Genomic DNA, 15,896 nt, shown 5'->3' on the forward strand with positions numbered 1-15,896 from the left:
CTTCGTCTACCTATATCCAATTTTAAGTTGCCTATATCTAATACCAATCTGCCATATATAGTTTAAGCCTTCTGCAAGCCTTAACATAGATCACTTAATGTCATCCAGTTATAAAATTTCCATTTTGTGAGATTAATGTTATAATTTCTTCTATTGAGTGAAACTTTAGTGGAATTAAGAGGCAAGCTCTCATAATGTTACTTCTCTTTATAAATTCATAGCTCTTTCAAACCACCATATAATTTATTATTATATTTCATCATAATTAAGTCTAATTACAATATCTATACGCCTTGCATGCTTCTCAGTGATGTTAAATAGATAACATAAAATAATTCTAGAATTAGTCTTTCAAGTTTAGCCACCAAATCAGTTTGTATTGAAAACTTAACACAAATACTGACTCAATTGCCTAGTTTCCTTTAGTGACATACTACATCACCCTAAACACTGTTAAAATACTATTTAGTGAGCCTTGACTCTAGTCCTCTAGGGTTCTCGCTTACCTTTATTTTAGTAGGCTAGCTAATTCAGAGATTCTCACACAAAACATCTTATTTTATAATGCTAGAATAAATGTTTCAGTTTGCAATGGCCTCATGGCTTAATGAAGTTAGAAGTTGTAGCTAAAAGTCAGTAGATTGTTATTTAGAACATCTTTCTTTTAAATCTCAAATGAATTTATTTTGAATCTTTGATCAATTCAGAAGTTTTGGTTGCACAAACCCATAGGGAAGCTATGCTTTATATTGTCTGCAAGAGAGTTGGGTATAGTTTGGGGAAGTGATGATCGATACTGGAAGTGGAATTTTGAAGATAACATAAGGTAAGCTACTGCATAGTTGCTGATTTCTTTAAATGTTTTATATTTAGGTGAACATGAAAACAATGGTCAAGCAAAGCTAATGAAAAATTTTCATTCATTTTACAACATTTTTTTTTAGGAAGTAGCTGAACTAATTGATGTATGCTAGTTTGAAGTGGAAGGCAATTTTGATAGCACACTTTTGTCTCCTGGTATAGACTATACTTGGTCATTTAGACTGAAGTTCAAGGAATCAGATGATGGCCCATATGGTTGGTATTTTGAACCAGTCGAATTTCTATTTACAAATCCTTGGGAACAACAACAACGATCTGCTCAGTTTTTGCAAAACACTGAGAATCCTGTTCATAGTGAAGGATATGATATGACTTCTTTTAGACATGCCGGGGACGGTTGGATGGAGTTTGAAGCAGGTGTGTTTTCTATGCAAGAAGATGAGGATGGTCCAAAGAAAGTGACATTTAAGATGAAAGAAATGGTTGGTGGAGATTGGAAAGATGGACTTCTTATAGAAGGGGTTATAATTCAACCTAGCTTTCTGGTTCCAGGAAATGTTCAGTAAGAAAATATAGGATGTGACCTCAGTTTTATAGTATGTGTTTGCATAAGTAATGATATATACAAAGATCCTTTGGACCTTTCTATGTATGTTTTCAGTTTATTTTGGCTCTATGTATGTCTTTTTTTTTGAAGCAGGACTACCAAACTATCTAAAGCTTGGTTTGTAAGAAATTCTGTTATGGATAAGTATATGGAGTAAAAGATTACACTTTTCTCATTTATTGTTGTTCAAATTATTTAGTTTGTTTAGTTTCATTTTATGTTTGTTCGAGATCTTTAACAGTTTGTTTTATTGGCGGTGAAACCTTTGCCAAAATAAATCATAAATTTTGGTGGGTAAACTGTCTGTGTACATACGCTTGTTTGCTTTGCATGTGTAACATTATTTTGGTTACAAGTAAAATATATGTGAATACATCAGGTTTGCATCATTTGAACTGTTCATAATGGTTTTCCTTTCTACAATTGTTTATTAGTGGTTCTTTCTTCCAAAATTTTACAATTTTTTAAATTTAATTGCTATTATTTGCTTTTTTTTGGCCCTTTCTGGCTGAATTTTCCATTTCACACAAATTATTTGCTTTTTCTGCCCTTTCTGGCTGATTTTTCCTAGAGGTAAGAAGGATGTAACTTCTTCCTTCAAGAAGATTGTTATGTGCTCCCTGATTCTGGAAAACTGATTGGTTTTGAACAAGATGATATGAACTGAAAAAATTGTCCTATGTCATCATTATGTTCTTGTAATTTCCTTGCTTGAAATAGATGCTGTGAACTGAGATAGTTCTCTAGTATGACTTGCGTGACATTCCTCCATGATATTTTCTTCTAATCCTTGTTGCCTTAAAGAATTTTATGAAAACTTTCATATCCAAACACTGAAAATATTTGTAGTATATCTAAGATAATATGACATCAACACTGAATAGTAGTGTAAGTATCCAAGGTATTATGACATCACTCTAGATCTGGATTGGCTGCAAGGAAAATGTAATGCAATGTAGAAATGACAATGTAACAAAACATGAATATAGAGGAGGATTTCATAAAAAAATTCAGTAGGTATTGCTAAGATGTTTTAAGTTATTTTAAAGCTGGTGGTGCTATAAATTTTGTATTGCAGTTCAAGCTTGTAAGAGTTGAAATGGGTGATAAAAAGCCTTAGCTAGTGGTGCAATTTATAGCCCCCACCTTTACCACCCTCTCAAATCTCCAGTCCTAAAAAGTAGGCACTATTATTCTTAAAGAAAATGTCAATTAACCCATAAAAAATTTCTTTTTTCACTTCGTAAAACACCCAACTAGTGAAGGGACTCAGTACTTGAACGTGAAAAAAAACCAATAATGTGATGCCACATTAGCGATGCAAGTATGGGTACTCTTATTTCTAGTCCACCACAATCCTAATCTATTGACCATAAGATGCCTTCATTCCAGTCCTCTTTAACATTTTACTGCAGTCACAAATATGCTACGACCATGCTAATAGATCAAGTATCTACCTAACATGTGTATGGGCCGAGAATTGATCCCTTCTAAACATATTTCTTGCACTCTGCCCCATGCTACCTTCCCCATTTTATATTTTATTTTCATCCATCTACCATGCAGTTTCATAATTTGATTGATAGTTTCATATTTGAAAGATGAGATATCACACCACCCTACACTAGAACACTATAAGTGGATAGGCATGACACCTTGGAGAAAGTTGCTTCAAGTTTGGATGCTAAATCACACCTTTACTCATTTTATGAATGAGAGTTTGGTTTTGACTCTTCACTTTAAATGAAACAATCTCCAATCAAGTCCTCTCCCAGATGAAATCATTTCAAAGATTATTGATATTCATAAGATAACTGGCCAGTGTGCATATATTGCTGGTGTATGGCATTGAGCTTGCACTTTAGTAGCGTCTTGCAAGAAACGTTTACATCCTAATATATAGTGATAAGGCATCATACATCTTTGTTGTCTTCATCTCTAAAATGTGCAGTATCAAATGATTATTCACCAAATCTGAGGTGATTCTCTTCAGCTTTGGTTGACCTTTGTTATTGTCCAGCCAATTAAAGAAGGTTAGTATGAGACTTGAGTTGCCACCTTGTCTCCATGAAACTCAAAAATAAACCTCCAACCCTCCTCCAATAGCATCTGCAAATTGCATTTCCAAGGAGTAAAGTTGGAAGCACCCTCTACACAAGCATGCTCTCTGAGTCTGAGAGTAGTCACACCTGCAATTCTTAGAATATGCTAGAACCAAATAGATTGGTTAGCTATAACACAAATTAGCAACCTATCACAAGTGTAGAAACACTTCAATACTAAAGTACTTTGGGCATCCTGCCCTATAACTTCTCACTCGTATGGAACTCTTCAAATACTGAAGAATCTTGAGCATAACACACCCTAAAAAGAATTAGCCACCTATATAGGTAAAAATAAATCCTCCGATAACTAGTTCTTAAGCATCATGCTCAATAACATATCATGGGACCTAATGCCTCTTACATGCACATATTGGCTTCAATAACTAAATCTTGGGCATCACAACTGCTGAAACCACTAAAAACTCAGCCTCACAAACAACGTCCCTTTACATACTCTGATACCATGTTACATTTCCCGACCATGGTAAGCAGATTGTACACTAAAAATGTTAAAACTTAGAACACCAGGAATGTTGAACATGATAACTCCTAAAAAATGAAAAATTTTGATTCTGAATACAAGAATCTGAAATTACATCTCATTGAAAAGCAAACAACAAATACCTAGTATTCAACTCTCAAACCTTTAACTTTCTTCTCATAAAATTTGAAAAATAATGTTGCACCAACTCAACATTAAGCAAAGAAATTAGCAGAGGAGACATGGGGCAAAAGCAAAGATGTGAGTCAATCTTGTTTTGAAATTCTCTCTTGTAGATGTTTAAGGTGACTGTAGAGCCAATCATTCTTATTTTTTGATGATTTTTTTCCTTGTCTTTTTAGGCTAAAAAGGCAGCATTTGAAGAGACTGAGAAGAAGAAAGAGGAAGAGGTGATGTATCTTATAGTTCTATTTGCTCATGATGCACATTGCTTATCTTCTAGTAAATTGTTGGGCTTCTTGTTTAGCTGTGATTACAGACACATTATTTAGGACCATGCAAATAAGATCTTGAAAAGTATTTAGTTTGTTGATGTTAAATCTTAGTCTAAAATTCTTGCAGGAGAAAGATAGGTCTAGTGATGCAAACCCTTACAACAATAGTAGAATAGTGATGTAAACCATTAAAAAAAAACTATATGTAAACCCTTAAAATTCAACTCAAAGACCAAGACTAAAATGTAGAAAAATTCTTCTTAGTCACCATCTAGATACCATGCCTATTGACAAATATGTGAGAACACTAGCAGCACCCACTTTACGAGATGGTTGTCAAATCCTGCAATTTTAAAATTGAAATTGGTCCAACATTATATGTATAGAAAGCTATGTCCAAATGAAACATTGAGCAAGACCTATAAAATCTCATGCTATCAATATCCAAGATTCAAATGTGATTATTATTAGAAATTAAAAACCTCTCCCAAAGTTTGAACTAGAATAGGGAAGAAGATGTCAAACATTGTAATATTCAATTTATGAACTACACTGAATCATGATGATGCTCAAGGGCAATGATAATAAATTCATTTTCAGGTGTCAGCTTACTATAATATTAAGATCCTATAGGAGGATGCAATTTTGTACTTAATTTGTAATCAAATCAATTAAATTAAATAGAAACACTAGTTGGATAAGCGATTTTTTAAAATGCTGAGTTCTTGCCAAGCTGAGTATTCCAACTATGGTACAACACAACCATGCCACACACTGCTGGAGTTATGGGTTGACTTATTGTAGTAGTAGGATATTATCTCGGGTTACATTCCCATGTGTCCTCCAATGGTAGCATTGCAACCCTTTGGACCATTGCATTAAAGTTTTGAACCCTTGTTGTAGTTAGTTGAAGTAGATGAAAAGAAAGAAAATAACAGTATTAAAGGAGTGTCAAACTACTAGTAAGATGCCTGTTGCCAAGATGTGAGAAGTTTTTGTAAAGCAAACTAAGCCCACGTTAGCATTTCTAACTCCTCTGTTGGTTCAATTTTAGTTTCAGAAAAACTCGTGTTTGCTATTGCTAATATATTTCACTTTTTATAAGTTCATCTATCAGAGAGACTTGATGGAGTTAGAGCATTGATGTATTTGGAAGATATCAATCTGTTGACCGTGAAACAGTCACATTTCATTTTTATTCTACTTGATGTTTGATTATCTAACACTATAGAGAATTCTTTATATGCATTTATTTTCTATAATATTCTGTATTGTAGTCTCAGCTTGTCAAAGCTCTGTCTTTTATAGCAACTATTCATGTCCATGTCAATTTACCAAACCCAGAGAGAAGAGCATTGCATATAGTTTGGATTGTCTTGTGCCCAAGGTATTAATATTGGATTATTATTTTCTTCTTCCACCAAATATTATGACATATGACATAGAAAAAATACCATTATCATTTCTCAAACATGACTAACTTTATTACTTTCTGAACTCATTGGTCTTTGCAAGATCACACCTGCAAAGAGGAATAATACTTCATCAAAATCTACAGAAGTCAAGGAAATAGCAATGTGCAGGTGATTTTTCTACTCTATAAAATCTATTATATTGCAGTTGTTAGGAGAAGCACACCTTTATTTCCCTTAAAGTCCTAATTTTAAAATGCAATTGAAAACATCAACTTTTGGTGCTATCCACTAAACTTAAGTATAAAAGAGAGAGTGTGATTACTAGTGTTTTAAGATCGTTAGAAAATTATCTTAGCATGAACATCACTTACCTAGTTTGAATTTATGAAGCCATGCACCAATACTGGCACAACCATTAATTGACTTTTGTTTTAACTGCAAGGAAAATATTAGGGTGGGTTACTCAGAATACACGAGGGAACTTATTAACTGCTTGCTTAATTAAGGTTTATACGTCATTTAGGAAAGAATTCTTTGCATTGTAATAATGTTTTTGGTATTTGCAAGTGTAAGGTCAATGAGAAAATTTACTTCTAATTCAAGTTTTGAAGGTCAATGTCAAAATTTACTTCTATTTCAAGTTGTGCATGGCCAAGCTTTTCCTTTTGCATGAAAATTGATGTTTCAATGATGAATAAGTACCATATCACTTTAAAACAGAAAAGCTGGGAACTCCCTTGCCCCTCCTCATGCTTGCATGTCCTTGTATCTGTATCAGATATAGATACAATATGGCATGGATAGACATTGGATTCCCTACCCACGTGTGGTAAAAAACACTTAATTTTCCAATTGTGCCAAATAATATGTGATTTGATCTTTAAAACTCTGACATAAATCATCCTTAATTAAGAAAATCTTCAATTATGCAACTTTGTTTTGTTGTTGGCATAAACAAAAACCTACACCAAATGAGGAAGACGATAATTATTTTCCTGTTTCAGCTATCCATTTTTCTGAATTATCTTCTAGAGCACAACTCTATTAGTTTTAGAATATTATAATAGTTAAATCAACTTATAATTATGTAGATAGCAATTGCATGTCTATGTTGCTTTTGAAATAATGAAAATATCTTGTAAGAAGTTAGAAACTCGTGTCAAATATATGTGTATATGTTCTATTATGAATGTTGTATTCAACCATATCCATACTGAGGGTCTTAAAAAATGGCCTTATCAGTATCTGCTATCATACCTGTATTGTATATATATCTGTATCCATTCAACTTTGGTTAATATGTTGATATATAAATGATTTGAATGGCTTATTCTGTTTTGCAGAGCCAAATTATTCAATCAGCTGTACAGTCTGCCACCTAGTTGGTAGGCATAATTGCATGCACATCTGAGAAAAATGAGGTTGAAAGTTTTGATAGTTCTGAAAGCCAAGCCCCATATGATCTACTTATGTTAACTACATTTGCTGAATATATCACTCCTAAAAAGAAAGATAGGCCAATAAGTATTGATGCAGTTAATTTTGCATCAGCAACCCTTAAAGGCATTAAGGCATTGACATAATTATGCTCAGAGAATCAGAGTTACCAAAAAAGAATAATTGAATCTCTTGGACTTTGTTTATTGCGGTGTTTTATGTTTAGTGATGATTATGAGCAACTAGCTGCAACTGAAGTATATGATGCATCTAGTCTGCGTGAGGGACAAGATCAAGTTTCTACTTCTGTAGATAAAGGTGTCATTCCAAAAGAAAATAGCTCATCTAGTGTGAGGGTGCTACCTACTACACATATTAGAAAGCATGCATCTAGGCTCCTAGCCATTCTTTCACTACATTCTGAAGCATCAAAAATAATTTCAAAAGGTGAAGCTTGGTGCAGATGGCTTGAAGACTGTGCATATGGAAAAATCTCCAGGTGCAATGATCCAAAAATTTGTAGTTATGCTCGAGCAACTCTATTAAACATATGAAATGCAAATTACAATGGGAAAAACCACACATTTGGCAGCAGGCAGGCAAGAAACATGGATATTCAGAGAAATATGTGCACTTGGTACGAGGATATGGTTTTTATCATAAATCCTGAGGCATCTTACTATAAATGTCAAACTTTCCAGGTCCACAACATTCCTCAAAATAGTGCAATAGATATGACTGACGTGGAGTATTCAGCAAATAATCTTGATGAGAGAATTGGTAGATTTGAAGAAGATTCAAAGCTTGTCATTCATTCGAGGATTCCTCAAGAGACATCTCAAGAGATGCATGAAGAAGTAGATCCATATGCTAATTATAGAACTAATTTTACAAAAGGCAACCAAATTTGATATATCACATCTCAAAGATGAGTTTCCAATAGGTCACTTCGATGTCAAAGTGTCATGTCCTGCCAAAGAGGCAGCTGGATCATAGCTTTGATAGAAATAATATTCCAGAAATTACAAGAAAACACAGCCTATATTGAATCATGGTTGCAGATGGTTTAAAGGATAAAAACTAATCAATTTATTTAAATTGAAAACATAAAACTTCTAGCTTTGCAAAGTCAAACACAAAATTGAGATAAGTTGTAGAAATGGAGAAATATATTAACACTGTAAAATCATAAACAACATATTGGAAGGAAGCTTATTTAAACATGGAAACCTCTACTACATTCTCAGCACCTGAATCTACTTTGAAAATCTTGGGTGCAACCTTCATTAAGGTGGATTCTCCTAAATGATTTCCTTTTAGCGTATAACTTATTGTGCATAGTTGCCAAGTTTTCTTATTGTATCAGGCATATTAATGAAGAAGCTTATTAGTTACTGTCGGTGTTTACAACAGTTTGATTAGTTATTGTCAATATTTTTTAGGCATTCTATAAAATAGTTCACATGCCTTCTGTATGATATGACATTTTGCATGCATCCTACACTCTCTCATCCGACTGATGATGGATTATGGAGAGTGATATGAAACGATGACGCTAAAAAACACACAATCAAATCCAAAATGAACTTGCATTACAAATGGATTGTGGAAATCTGATATTGTTGATTTTGCATGCATGTCTACCAGGACAATGACAACTTAAACATATAAATGTTTAAGTTGTCATTGTCCTGGTAGACATGCATGCAAAATCAACAATATCAGATTTCCACAATCCATTTTTAATGCAAGTTCATTTTGGATTTGATTGTGTGTTTTTTAGCATCATCGTTTCATATCACTCCTCGTAATCCATCATCAGCCGAATGAGAGAGTGCAGGATGCATGCAAAATGTCATATCATACGCAAAGCATGTGAACTATTTTATAGAATGCTTGAATTTTTTTTTTGACCTTTATTGGTCGAAATTTCTACCTTCATTAGTCAAAATTTTTGACCTTTATTGGTCGAAATTTCTACCTTCATTGGTCAAAATTTTTGACCTTTATTGGTCGAAATTTCTACCTTCATTGGTCAAACTTTTTGACCTTTATTAGTCAAAATTTCTACCTTCATTTGTTGAAATTTTGACCAATTCCAGGCAAAACTTGCACTATGGCTATGAGAGTTTTTCGACCAAAGTATTGGTCAAAATTTTGACCGAAAAAATTCTGACCAATGAGTTGGTCAAAGTTTGGTCAAAAAATGGGTCAAAATTTTGACCAATAATGGTCAAAAAATGACCTCAGATGTAGTAGTGAATGGTCAATTAAGGACTATTTAGCACACCTAGCACACCTATAAGGGTGTGCTAGGTGCACTAATTTGTATAACAAGGCTTGTGGGGGGAAATTTTACTATTTTTGACTATTTTTGGTGAACTTGTGCTAGGTTTCGATCTTTTAAGGTTTTCTTTTTGGTCTAACTTTAGTTTGCCAAACTAATGTGTCCTCTTTTGTGCGAATAAGATGGTGTCATCATCATCCTCCTCAATGGTAAAAAAGATTTCTCCCAAACTTGTTGTCTTCAAATACCAAAGTGTATTGAGAAAATCTTATTTTCAAGATGGATATGTTGAGATTAGAGATACCAAACTTGGCCACATTAACTAGAATGCATTCCTCACCATTTGCAACAAGCTAAAGGAAAGATTTTCCATGGTATTCACACTTATTCATTCAAGCTTAGTCAACATAGCCTCACACCCAACTTTAATACAATCCTTAGAGTTGATTATGACCTTGGTAGAACATTATGTGCTTGAAGAAAAGATCATTAAGAGTGTCATAGGGGAGATAGTCTTAGACCTCTGACCTAGGAATATTGAGAAAGTATTCCATCTCCCAAAATCTAATCAATATGTGAAGATAACCTATGATCTGGCAGAAAGATGGTATTGGGAGAATGGAAAGAAAGCTAAAGAAATAATTCAATCTTCATTCCTAATAGATAGAATACCAGTAGGCCACAAAGTGTGCAAAGTGGATATGACATGAGGGTACATGAAGGATGATATTGGCTACACAATTATTCTTTTGAGGATAGCAATGGGACTCCCTATGGCTGGACATCTTCACACATTGATGGTTCATTTTGTTGATACCATCAAGATGACAAAAATGCCAATAAATTGGGCTACTATCCTCAATGATAATCTGCATGAGCATCTCATAGCTTTGAAAGCCAATCCAAGATTCTATATGACATGATACATAGTGTACTTACTGGCAACAAGGACCATAGACTACTCAAGACTTTACAAAAAGGGAAGCATGCAAGATGCTAATGCCTAGCCTTATGTGGTATACCCTCAAGTAGTCAAGAAGAAGCTCTCAGATCAGAGCATAGAGTATAGGGTGGTGAATGATGGTTTCATATTTGCAATCATCTGATTCATAGTGGGTGATTATTCCAAAAGGATGTCAGTGGAAGTAGCAGCCATGATCACAGAGGTTGGCACATACTACATCTAGTTTAAAACATTCACTTACCTAAGGGTAGCTGGTACACTAGAAAACTTGAAGAAGATCCTAAGATATCCATTGGATAGGATCATTTTGCTGGAGATTGCACAAAAACTTACATCTACATACAATAGAGTAACAAGACAACATAAGAATACATGGGTATGGCCCATGACAATTGGTGCTTTTGAGGTCAAACAAAAGCAAGATATAATGAACTTCAATTTAAAGTGGGATCAATATCCCCTAGAAGAGTACAAATCCCCCCACCCTTACTTTGATAACATAGGGATGGTGCAACATCTAGCAAGAAATCAATTTATACATGAAGATGTATTGGAAGAAACCATTGGATGAACGTATTAGATGACTATGATATCTGCACAAGGGATTATTCTAGGATGACACTATATTTGGTGAAAAAGGAACTCAAGATGAAGATCTTGTTAAAGGCTATCAAGAAAGACATAGAAGACATCTTGGATCCTATATACAATAGGGACAAGATTTATGATAGGCCTATTATGAATGCAAAGATAGGAAGAGATGAAAATGCAGACGTTAATCATAGAGCCAGGCACATAATTCAATTAATGAAGGATTGGATCTAGAAACCTCTCAAAATTGATCTAGTTCCTTAGGTTGTTTGTCTTTAAGCCACAACACACACTATGAAGGGTAGAGGTGCAAAAGTTATAGTACCAACCTTCCCTGCTCAATCACTAGTAAGGCCATATATGGTACATCAATATAAGAGGGAGGTTGAGTACTTTAGGGTAGATAAGGGAAAGAAAAAAAGGAAGAGAGTGTCCACCAAGGAACAAGATCCAAAAGCTCAGCCTGAAGCTCAAGATCCTAAATCTCAAGAGCCTAGCTAAGAACCACAAGCGCCCCCATAGGAAGAATAGGTGTAGGGTGAACAAGTAGAAGAAGGGTGGCTAGAACAAAATAGGGTACCTCCAACAACTATACTAGAGGAAGAAGCCTCCCCTGTTGCTCCCAAAAGAGAAAGGATTAAATCAAATATGGTGGGGACATCTAGGACAAGACTAAAGAAGAAGAACACTCCACTCCCATAGGTCCCAAGAACAATCCCAGAAGCTGAAGCAGAAGGAGAAGAGGGTGAATAAATTAAATATGTCATCTTGAGTCAGAGGACTCACTCAACATGGGAAACAAAAGAAGAAAGGATAAGAAGCTCAACCTTGACCCCTCCATATGCTCAAAAGTATTCTATTCACATTTCAACATCATAGGATGAACATCAGTAATGGATTGATGATATGGAGGGGCTAGAAATATATATCTTTATTCTCTTTCATTTTGACTTCATACTGGTAGGTATTGAGATGGTGGGAGAAAAGATAAGAGATACCCCCAAGAGTGAATCCTTAGGAGATGATTGGAGTCAAATTCCACCTCTACCTCAAGGACCTTTGGGAATACCAGCACCACCATCTTAGGATTTTTCATTCTTAGACAAAAGGCTTAGTAACACCACTTCCTCATGCAACAAAAATATAAGAACAAGTAGCGGAGGAAGCAAAGCCCCAATAAGTGCAAGCTGATGAAGCATCAGAGGAGGGGAAAATACCTAAAGAGCCTTAGAAAAATCCTCACAATACAAAGGCTAGGACCTTAACCTTAGGAAATGTAGAGACTCCAACTATTTATCTTTCTCAAAGGGAGAAGAGGATGGATAAGGGGAAGGGGCCTATAGTAGAAACCACCTCTTCAATAAAATATATGTCTCCAATGGGCACCACATTGGCATGGTTGAAGAGGGAGATTATGTTTTGGCAAAAAAATAGTTGGATTTAACTACCAATGAGGGAATGAGAGAGCTGATTAAAGCCATCAAGAAGCCTGAGCCACCTACGGGTGATGCACGAGCACTAGTCTTCATAATGAAGAACCAAGATCAAGACTTACTTGTTCATATAGCTATTCCTCCTTCGCACACTGATACTAAGGAAGTGACTCCTAAGGATTACCAAACCAAGGAGGTCATGTTGGGAAGGCCCATGGTAGATACTGCAAAAGTGATGATCACTATGGGCATGAAATAAGTGTTCTGACATATGGAACAAGATGAGTCCGAGTTGCTAATGATACAAAAAAAAAATGAGATTTTGAGAGGCTATTTGCATGGAGTTGTGGGTCTAATAGACTTGGATAATCCAAAGATCACTCTTTATATGATATTAAAGAGGAAAGAAAAGGGAACTATACAGTTAGACCCATTTTTTGATGCTTGCTAGCAATGACATGACAATTTTGAGGAGAAATTTATTAAAATAATACAGGGGAACATGAACCTATTACACCACATTCAGTCAAGTGCGGATAAGCTAGTGTCCATAGTAAATCAGGATTATGGGTTGATGGATGAGGTACATACCTAGGCAAAAGACTTATAGGCCTTGACATCAATAAAAGGTTAAAGGTATCATATGCTCATGGAAGTATATATAGTTGAGGAGCTTGATAAGATCAATGATTGAATCAAGAAGATATCTATCAGTAATAAAGTCATTCAAGGACTACATGAGGATATTCAGAGATTAAGGGACCAAACTTAGAGAAAATTTTGGAAGTAGAAAGGTACTATAAGACTTCTTGCCTTGTGATTTTTGAAGAAGAGTCAAAAACCAAGCTCAACTTAGTGCATTTAGTAGTCCAACAATTTTGAGGAACCTCCATATATGCTTTGTTAGATGAAGATATCAGGCAAGAATTCAAGACTAAGGAGGTACTGTTGGAGCTAGACACCAAACTTGAGGATTTTGCAACAACCCAGATAGAGGTTAGCAATTATGAACAATTAGTAAAGGATAAGTATGGAGCTTTGGATTTACTAGAGGCTACCCAAGTAATAGAGATAATCAAGAATTTCAAGGGGATACATCCATACATTGTTTTCATGTAAAGGGGAAGAAAACCCAGATGCTAGAAATTCATTTTTGACACTTGGGGGAAAATTTTGCATTTTTTGAACCTATCATCAAGGTGCACAGGCGTGCAAGTGTGCTATTCTTAGAGTTGTGTTGACAATTTTGAAGATGCAGTAGTGCACCGATAATTATTTTCCAATTACTATTTTAAGAGCATTCAATGCACTAGAAACACATTTTAATGATAGTTCAACTCCTAGAAACATCCAGAGAAGGTCGAGATTCCATTTATAGAGCTTTCAGTGACTCCTAGATCCTCTTGCAACTTCCTTCTTCTTATATACTTCTTCTTTCATTTCTTTTAAGTCATGTAAAGGCTCATGCACCCATTAGTTCATATAAACAAGGGTGGGGACCTACGTAGCACCATTTAGAGAGTCAATTTGTATATAATTAAAATATTTTATAGCATGAGTTGCATTTTAAGAACTCTCTCTCTTAGCACAAAGGCAGGAGATGATTTCTTATAAATACATGGATGTAATATGTACTCCAGGTCATTATTTTGATGCAATAATATATGTTATTGGTGCTCTCATTTTGAGTGTAGTTATTCTTACCAGAGTGTGTTATTTTTGTGAATGCATGTTTATGAATAATAATAGATGCAATGGTTTTATTGTATTGTTATGATTGTGCAACATTTTAGTTATGATATTTTTCTCATGTTAACAAATTTTTCTAACATACTGAGTTGGAGAAATGATCACCTATTGTTCCTGCATCACTTCTTGTCTCACATGAGTGCACTTTCTGTGGCCTTGTGATTTGATGAGAAGTGAAACATCTTTCAGTTATTATTGAGTTCCCATCAACAATTGCATTAGTAGAATTGAGGAAGCATTGCACCTATTTTCATTGGTTTCCTACCTAATCTTTTCAACGGTTTAACTTGTAGATGTGTTGTTATCATGGTTTATGTTCGTTAGGAATTTCCCTTTCATGTTATTTTCTTTAATCTCTCATTACCTTATCTTTGTTATTTCCTTTGCTAACACTTGGTTAAATTAGGAATTCATATAGTTGCATCAATAAGTTGAATTCATCGTAAAACAAAAAATACCAAAAATATATCTCTTTTATGGTTACTTTTCAAAATAATAGATCAAACATCTTATCTAAAATTAGTCAAACTAGCAAAGGCCTCCTTGTAAAAATACACATTTATCTTCAATCAAGTAGATTCTAGTAGGTCACAAGATTGCCTAGAACCTTGGAGTTGATCCTATATTATCTTTTGAAAGCATTCCTATCGTTAAGCATCATGCAAAATGACAACTTGACATGTACCAACTATAATTGCTACATCAAGTCTTGTGTATATAAAATATTGCAAACCTTCAATAATATATCTGTACTTGTTCTGCTCAACAGTAGATGTCTCATCTTTGCTAGATAACTTATAACCAGTTACCATAGGTGTACCAATAGGCCTATAATTTTCTAAACCTAATATTTTCAACAAGTCTTTCAAATACTTAGTCTAAGAAATAAAAATACCTTCATCATTCTGCATAATTTGTAAACCCATGAAATACTTCATCTCACCAACCATACTCATCTCAAACTCTTTCATTTCATCAACAAATTTATCACTACGTCCAAAGATTATATCATCCACAAATATCATAATAATCAATAGAACATTCTCAATTTCTTTTAGATACAAGTTACTATCTGTAGTGCCTTTAGCAAATCCTAGTTTTTCAAAATATTTGTCCAACCTTGCATTCCAGGTTCTAGGTGCTTGCTTTACTCTGTACAATGCTTTCTTGAACTTGCATACCATATCTTCTTTTGTCAAAGGAAAACCTTTAGGTTTCTCAATGTAGACTTCTTCTTTAAGTTCTCCATTTTAAAATGTTGATTTCACATCCATCTAATACACTTTGAATTTCTTATTAGCTGCATAAGCCAAGAACATTCTTATTGCTTCAATTTTGGTGGTAGGTGCAAATGTCTCCTCATAATCTATACATTCTTGTTGTGAATATCCTTTGAATATCAGTCTAGCTTTATTTTTTACAACTTCTCCTTATCCATTCATCTTGTTTCTAAAACCCCATTTAGTTCCAATGATATTCTTGTCTTTAGGTCTTGGAACCAGTTTCTCTAGATGGTCATATTGAGTTGTCATTTTACATGATGCTGAATG

The 15,896-nt window shown here is 34.4% G+C and overlaps 1 pseudogene; it reads left to right on the forward strand.

The window, feature by feature from the left end:
- The first annotated feature begins 591 nt into the window (after positions 1 to 591).
- LOC149543317 (F-box protein At2g02240-like) lies at positions 592 to 1,388 on the forward strand (annotated as a pseudogene).
- The last annotated feature ends 14,508 nt before the right edge of the window (positions 1,389 to 15,896 follow it).

Source organism: Cupressus sempervirens, chromosome 8 (genome assembly GCF_028749045.1).
Source record: "Cupressus sempervirens isolate cs-2001-9-10 chromosome 8, ASM2874904v1, whole genome shotgun sequence".
Taxonomy (NCBI): domain Eukaryota; kingdom Viridiplantae; phylum Streptophyta; class Pinopsida; order Cupressales; family Cupressaceae; genus Cupressus; species Cupressus sempervirens.